The following is a 7058-nucleotide window of genomic DNA, read 5'->3' on the forward strand; positions in this document are numbered from 1 at the left end:
GGTAGGTTTATGTGAAACATGGTTATGTTACTGCTTTAGTAAATAGGTAATAAAAAAATTATTGCAGTTGGCAACATAATTGAATTCTAAAGCCAAAATATTTAGTGTTAGTATTTGAGAACATTATTGACAAAAATTAGTTTTATTTTGTTTATAATTATCATTTTATTCAAAGTTTATAAGTTAAAAAACCTAAATATATCTTCTTTTTCTTTTGATTTTATGACAAGACCAAATTAAGTCTTTAATTTTTCAATCCTTGAGAGTGAAAATGGTAAAAAACAACAATAATAAATATATAAAAATACTTTTCTGTCATATGTTGAATTTAATGACAAAATGTGTAAAAAAATTTGTTTAAGGTTTTTATGGTCACTTCATTTCTTTTCAAACCAGAAATTTTAAAGATATAGTTTCAAGAAAATTGTTGTGTATGAAATGCCACATACCTGTCGCTTTGTATTGTAAGTTTCATATCTGAGTGTGTGTTTTTTGTTTACAAAATACATTTCAGCTTTTCAATGAGTAAATTTTACTTTTAATATATATTAATGAAGCATTATTTTGTCATAAACATTTACTGCCCCTGTGCATTCTCTGGAAATGTTGTGACCTGTTATGTATGTTTTTTATTACTTTGGTAGAAAAGAAATTCTGAATGGACATAGAAGGCAGTTAGCATCTGTTTGTTATATGATGTTATATTAAAAGATGACCCCAAGTTACTTGTTTTGGTGTTAACAAAAAATAATTGATCAAATCTAACAAGTAATGACATTTGTCAGACATTGGGTTAATTGCAATCTGAGTTTTGTATTCAAAAGCTTCTAAATGTTGACATATTAAATATAGTATATGCTTGATTAGTTGTAACTGTTCATCTCCTTAGCACAAAAACACTTCAAGTTGTGTATTATTTGTACGTACTATACAGTAACTTTGAATGTACGAAAAAAAGAAAATTCATTGGTCGCTACCAAATACTAGAATGATTCTAGGTAAGAGTATATCATAGCTTGTTGATTATTATTATTATTATGAACCTACTTTACAAAATTTTAATACAAGTACTGTCTATTTTTCAGTAAGGTGTTTAAAGGCTTGAAACAGTTAATGTTTGCAGCTTTGTATTTAAGGAACTCTAGTTTATTTGTATCACATTATACTGGAGTTCAGCACTCTGTAAGTACCTTTGTTGTGTTGATGTAGTAGCTGATATAGTAAAATTTGTGTTAAAGAAATTATTATGCGTGAAGAAATGTTTAAAGATCACAAAAGATTTAAAATTTTTAGGATACATTTTTCGTCATAAGTTATTCTTGCATCAAAATTTAATAAGGTTGATCAAGTTTACAGTATTAAGTCTGTGTAGGCTAAAAGCAGCAACAAGTGTCAATGTTGTTTTACTTGTTTTATTTTAAAACTTCTCCACAACACTTTCGAGTTGGAGATCCAAGTTATAGATAGTAAAAATGACAGTACAAAATAAAATGTCTTTATAAATGTGCGTCTAAGGTTTTGTTATTAAATAAACAATAGTCTTACCATTCTGTTCATTTTATAAGTTATAAACTTATATGAAAATTTCACTAGTCGCAAACACTATAATGTAATTACTATTTTAGTTTATGATAAAGTTCAAATTTAGTTCTCAATAATTCTGTAATTCTACATACTACACAAATGGGTTATTGAACACTTAGTTTTAAGCAGGTGTGTGAAATATTCAAATGAATTTTATACATTTGAGATCCTACTGAAAAACAACAACCAAAACAGAAGTTTAACGGTTTTTGTATATGAACGGGATTTTTCTATTACAGTGCCTTGCAAAAGTATTCACCACTACCAATAATGTCACATTCTGATGAAATACAAATAGTATAAACAATTTTTTTAATGAACTTGTAATGATCAAACTTAACAATTTTATGTGTGAAGGAGGTTGAATGTCAGCAAAACCTGCAATGAAAATATATAAAGTGAAATTTGATGATTGCATTAGTATTCAGCCCCCCTAAGTCAGTACTTGATGGAAGCACCTTTGGCAGTAATTACTGCTGTGAATCTTTTTTGGATAGGTCTCTACCAGCTTTACACACAATGAAATGGTGTAATTTTTGCCCATTCTTCCTGGCAAAATTGCTTCAATTCTGACAAACTTGTTGGAGATCATTGATGGACTGCAGTCTTCAAGTCTCTCCATAAATTTGTATTGAATTCATGTCAAGACTTTGACTGGGCCACTCCAGGATATTCAGTTTCTCCAGTGCGACTTTGGCCTTGTTCTTTGGGTCATTGCCCTGCTGAAATGTGAATTTTCGACCCAATTTTAGATTCTTGGCTGACTCAAGCAGGTTTTCCTCTAGGATTCGCCTTTATTTTACACCATCCATATTCCCCTCAATCCTAACAAACTTCCCAGTCCCTGCTGATGAAAAGCATCCCCATAACATGATGCTGCTACTACCATGCTTGACAGTTGGGATAGTGTTGACTGAGTGATGTGCTGTGTTGGACTTGCGCCAGACATAATACTAGACCGAAAATACAAATTTTTTGTCTCGTTTGACCACAAAACCTTCTGCCACATGTCTACAGTATCATTTACATGCTTTGTCGTAAACTCCATACGAGATTTAAAATGATTCTTTTTCAATAATGGCTTCTTTCTTGCCATTCGCCCATACAGGCCACCTTTGTGTAGGGACTGGGATATTGTCAATGTATGAACACTGACTCCCATCTCAGACATGGAACTTTGCAAATCTTTTAACGTCACTGTTGGCTTCACAGTGGCATCACAATTTCCTGCTTGCCCGGTTGCTTAGTTTGGAAGGGCGGCTTGATTTAGGTTGTGACTAGGTAGCATAAAACACATTCCATTTCTTAATAATGGGCTTCAGTGTACTCAAAGGGATAATCAGCAACTTTGAAGTTTTTTGTAACCTCCTGATCTGTGCTTCTCTACCACTTTATCATTGACTTGTTTGTAAAGCTCCTTGGTCTTAATTATTGATTTGTCGTTGTTGGATATACAAGACTGTTTAGTATAAGAGTTATTGTTTAGTTTATTTTGTGACTTAGTATTTAATGAGTGATAAAAGTTAATTATTTTGAAAGTGATAGTTGTGACAAGTTTCATTACATAACTCGGTACTAGTGTATGTTGTGTATGCAGTTTGATTGTTGTACTAGGCTTTAGTAATATTGTTGACGTCACGTTACTCGAATCTTCGGTATTTTTCTCGTTGCCTTAAGTGAGTATTGTTACATCATATCGTCTCGTAGTTTGTAGAAAGTTCGTGGCCTCATTAGGCCTTGTATATATATATATAGGCGATCAAGTGAGCGCAAGTCAAGTTCAGCCAAGAAAAACGGTAGTTAGTGAAAGAAAACGTAAAGTTAGCCGACGTGTGAGTGATTAGTCTTAACGGGTGATTTCTCTTGTGTGTTTCACAGCTGTATTGTAACAACAGAGATAGGAAAAATAATTTGTCTTGTCAAATAGGTTCTAAAGTGACTGAACCAGCCTGCATGGGCTTTTAACGAAAAAAGAGACAATTATTTAAAGCTCTGGATACAACTGTGGTAACCAACAAAAGAAGATAAGTTAAGTTAGACTGCGTGATTGTTAGTTTTGCCATAACGGTCGATATTTTAAAGTGGGTTTCACAGATTAATACAGATAAGGAGAATAATTTGTCTTGCCAAAGGGTGTTCTAAAGTAAGTGAACCCGCCTATGTGGACTTTTACGAAAAGGACACAATTGTTTGAAGTTCTTGATACAATTGTGGTAACCCACGGGGTAATTTAAGTGAATCTGTGCAGATTGTGCAATAAGAAACAGAGTAGAGAAAAATAATTCGTCTTCTCAATTGGATTCTAAAGTAATTGAATCAGCCTGCGTGGAGTTATTATTTGGAGTTCTAGATACAACTGTGATATTCAATAGTGTAAAGAATTTTTTGTACATAACTTTCACGTGTTTTGAGTATATCATTTAATATATATCTGTGTTATTAAAATTCTTTATAAACAATAGCTAAATGCATATTGAATATTTTCAATGACAAACACAGATTAGTGGAGCATGGCTTGGTCGCGGGTTCGAATCTCTGTCACCGAACATGTTCACACTTTCAGCCGTGGTGGCATTATAATGTGACGCCAAATCCCACTATTCGTTGATAAAAGAGTAGCTCAAGAATTGGCGGTGGGTGGTGTTGACTATCTGCTTTCCCTGTAATCTATCACTGCTAAATTAGAGACAGCTAGCGCAGATAACCTAGACCTCGTATAGCTTTGCGCTAAATTCAATACAAAACACGGATAAGTGCACAATTACTAAATATAATTCTAATACAAATGAATAAACATTAATTGTACTGTTTATTTTAGTTTTATTTACAGTTAATAATACATATAAATTGCATGATGATTAAAGGTACTTGTCATTTCCTTAAAAAAAGATATTCATCCACAAAATGATACGCGGTATTATAAAATTAAAACAATTAAATATACGTATATTACGATTAAAACTAGGGAAGAAATTATAAATAAATTAAGAACTTTTAAGATTTTCACTAGTCTATCCACCATCGTCAGTTTAAGTCGCAATAAAACATTTACACTGAAAATATTGCTGTTAAAAATTATATTTTGGTGTCTGAAAACCTGAGTTTTTCAGGAGTGCAAAAATTAAACAAAAACTTCTTTTAAGACTTTAATATCACAATAGTATATTTTTCATAGACAGATACTTTTGTTAAGTAGCTTAAATAAAGCTAAAATGTTTAAGCTTTTATGAAATACTTTAGATTCAATAAACCTGCACATTAAAGATACTTTATACTGGTTACAACAATATGTGAACATATTGAATAAAGTTAGCTAGTAAATGAAAGAAAGGGCTAGTATTATAAGAACTGTTTTACCGGTATAATGTTTTTTCGACACTGTTATAGAAAGCCTTTTTGTTTTTCTTTCTGACCCACGCGGTTTAGAGGCTTCACGCTTTGGACTCGTAGTTAAATAGTTATGAGTTCGAGACTGGCTTGCGTCATGTTGCTGTGTCTTTGAGTAAAACACTCTACCTCATTTCTTACAGTTTACCTAGTTTTATTATGAGTATCAGGTGTTAGTTTGGAGTTTAGCCTACGATGAGTGATATCAAGTCCAGGAAGAAGGAGCTACCATTATCTCCACTTGTGACAATTAAGCTGGAGTTCATCAGCACCAGATTCTATGTACCATTTCACCAGGAGAAGGATATAACTTATTAATTGAGCAGTTTACATTTTTGTACGAGGTATGCTGTTGTAGCATTACGGTCTACTGATGGAAATATTTTATAGTTATTCAGAATTTGCAGTACATACAGTTCTTGTACTACTAGCTCTGATGAAGCCGCAATGGTGAAGCGGCTGAAATATAAAACATTTTTATTGTTATCTAGAGAGTAAAGGTAGGATTTTTTTTTTGTTTTTTTCTGACTGTAGGTTCGGCCTAAGAAAAACCGTAATGTATGATATTTTCTGATAAATATAAAGTTTCAACCTTTTAATGAGTAAACAACACGTAGCATACAACTTAACTAGCTTATTTTGTGTGTTGCGGAGTTTTGAAGGAAAAAAGTGAGCAGTATTAAACGTCATGGAGAAGATTGAACTTCGTATCTTGATCAAATATTTTGTTAAGAAGAAAATGACACCGCAAGAAATTCACCAGGAAATTGATGAAACATTAGGAGAGGGCGCTCCGGCATATTCAACAGTGAAAAAGTGGTGTACTGAGATAACCCGAGGTCAGGTTGGCCCTCGACCAAAACAGAAATTGTAGATAAAATTAATGATTTGGTTATATATGATAGAAGAATTACTTTTAGGAAGTTAACAGAGGAAGTGGTAATCGGTAAAAGTACTGCTGCAAGCATTTTTGGTGAAGTTTAGGCATGAGTAAGGTTAGTACCAGATAGGTTCCAAAAATGTTGTCACCTGAGCAGAAGTGGATCCGAGTTGTTGAAAGCCAACGCCTTCTCCAAAGGTTTCAATGGATTCGTAACTGTGGATGAAACGTAGGTCCACCATTTCGATCCAGAGACAAAAATGCAAAGTTTGCAATGGAAACACCGAAGTTCACCCACCCCAAAGAAGCTCAAGTCACAACCCTCTGTGGGAAGGTCATGACATCAATTTTTTTGGGGATGCCAAAGGCGTTTTACCAGTTACTTATTTGGAAAGGGGTTAAACCATTAAAGGAAATTACTTTGTGTCCTTAATCAACAATTTGCGTAAAGAAATTAAAGAAAAGAGAAGGGGATTGCTCGACAAAAGGTGTATTCTTTCATCAGGACAATGCCTCAGCCCACAAATCTTGTGTTACTTTGAACACTATCTATGATGCTGGCTTCGAATTACTCAACCAAGACCCTTACTCACCAGATTTAACTCCAAGTGACTTTTTTTTCCTCCCTAATCCTAAAATCTTTCTGACAGGTTGAAAATTTCAGAGTGATGATGATCTGGTACATACCTTCTAGTCATGGATTGAAGATCAAGAAGAAGAGTTCTTTCAGAAGGAAGGGTATAAAGGCCTTAGAACAAGTGTATAGACTTAGGAGAAGCTTATGTTGAAAAAAAATCATGAAATGGTATCTCTTTTCTTTATAGGTCGGGCTACGAAGTTTTCGGACACCCCTTATATTGCAAAATGTCTAAATCCCTCCAGTGTGCACTACAAATTCTGAAATACAACAACAAAAATCAAATTATGAAAAATCAACTGGGCTTTTGAAATTACCTCTATTTCCACTTTATACGTGTTAGCTTTTAAATATATATTTTAGAAGTTTTGATCCTTACGTCGTATCTGTCATTCTCATAGACCTAATATATCCTACAAATATTAATCTATGATCATTCTTGAGCAAACTTTACAGCAAACCAAACATCATTGTTTGTTTTTTCTTATTTCTCTGTAAAATAAGGAAATGGTAAAGCTACACAATGGATATCTGCGCTAACCGTCCCTAATTTAGCAGTGTAAGACTAAA

Source organism: Limulus polyphemus, unplaced genomic scaffold, assembly GCF_000517525.1.
Source record: "Limulus polyphemus unplaced genomic scaffold, Limulus_polyphemus-2.1.2 Scaffold772, whole genome shotgun sequence".
Classification (NCBI taxonomy): Eukaryota; Metazoa; Arthropoda; class Merostomata; order Xiphosura; family Limulidae; genus Limulus; species Limulus polyphemus.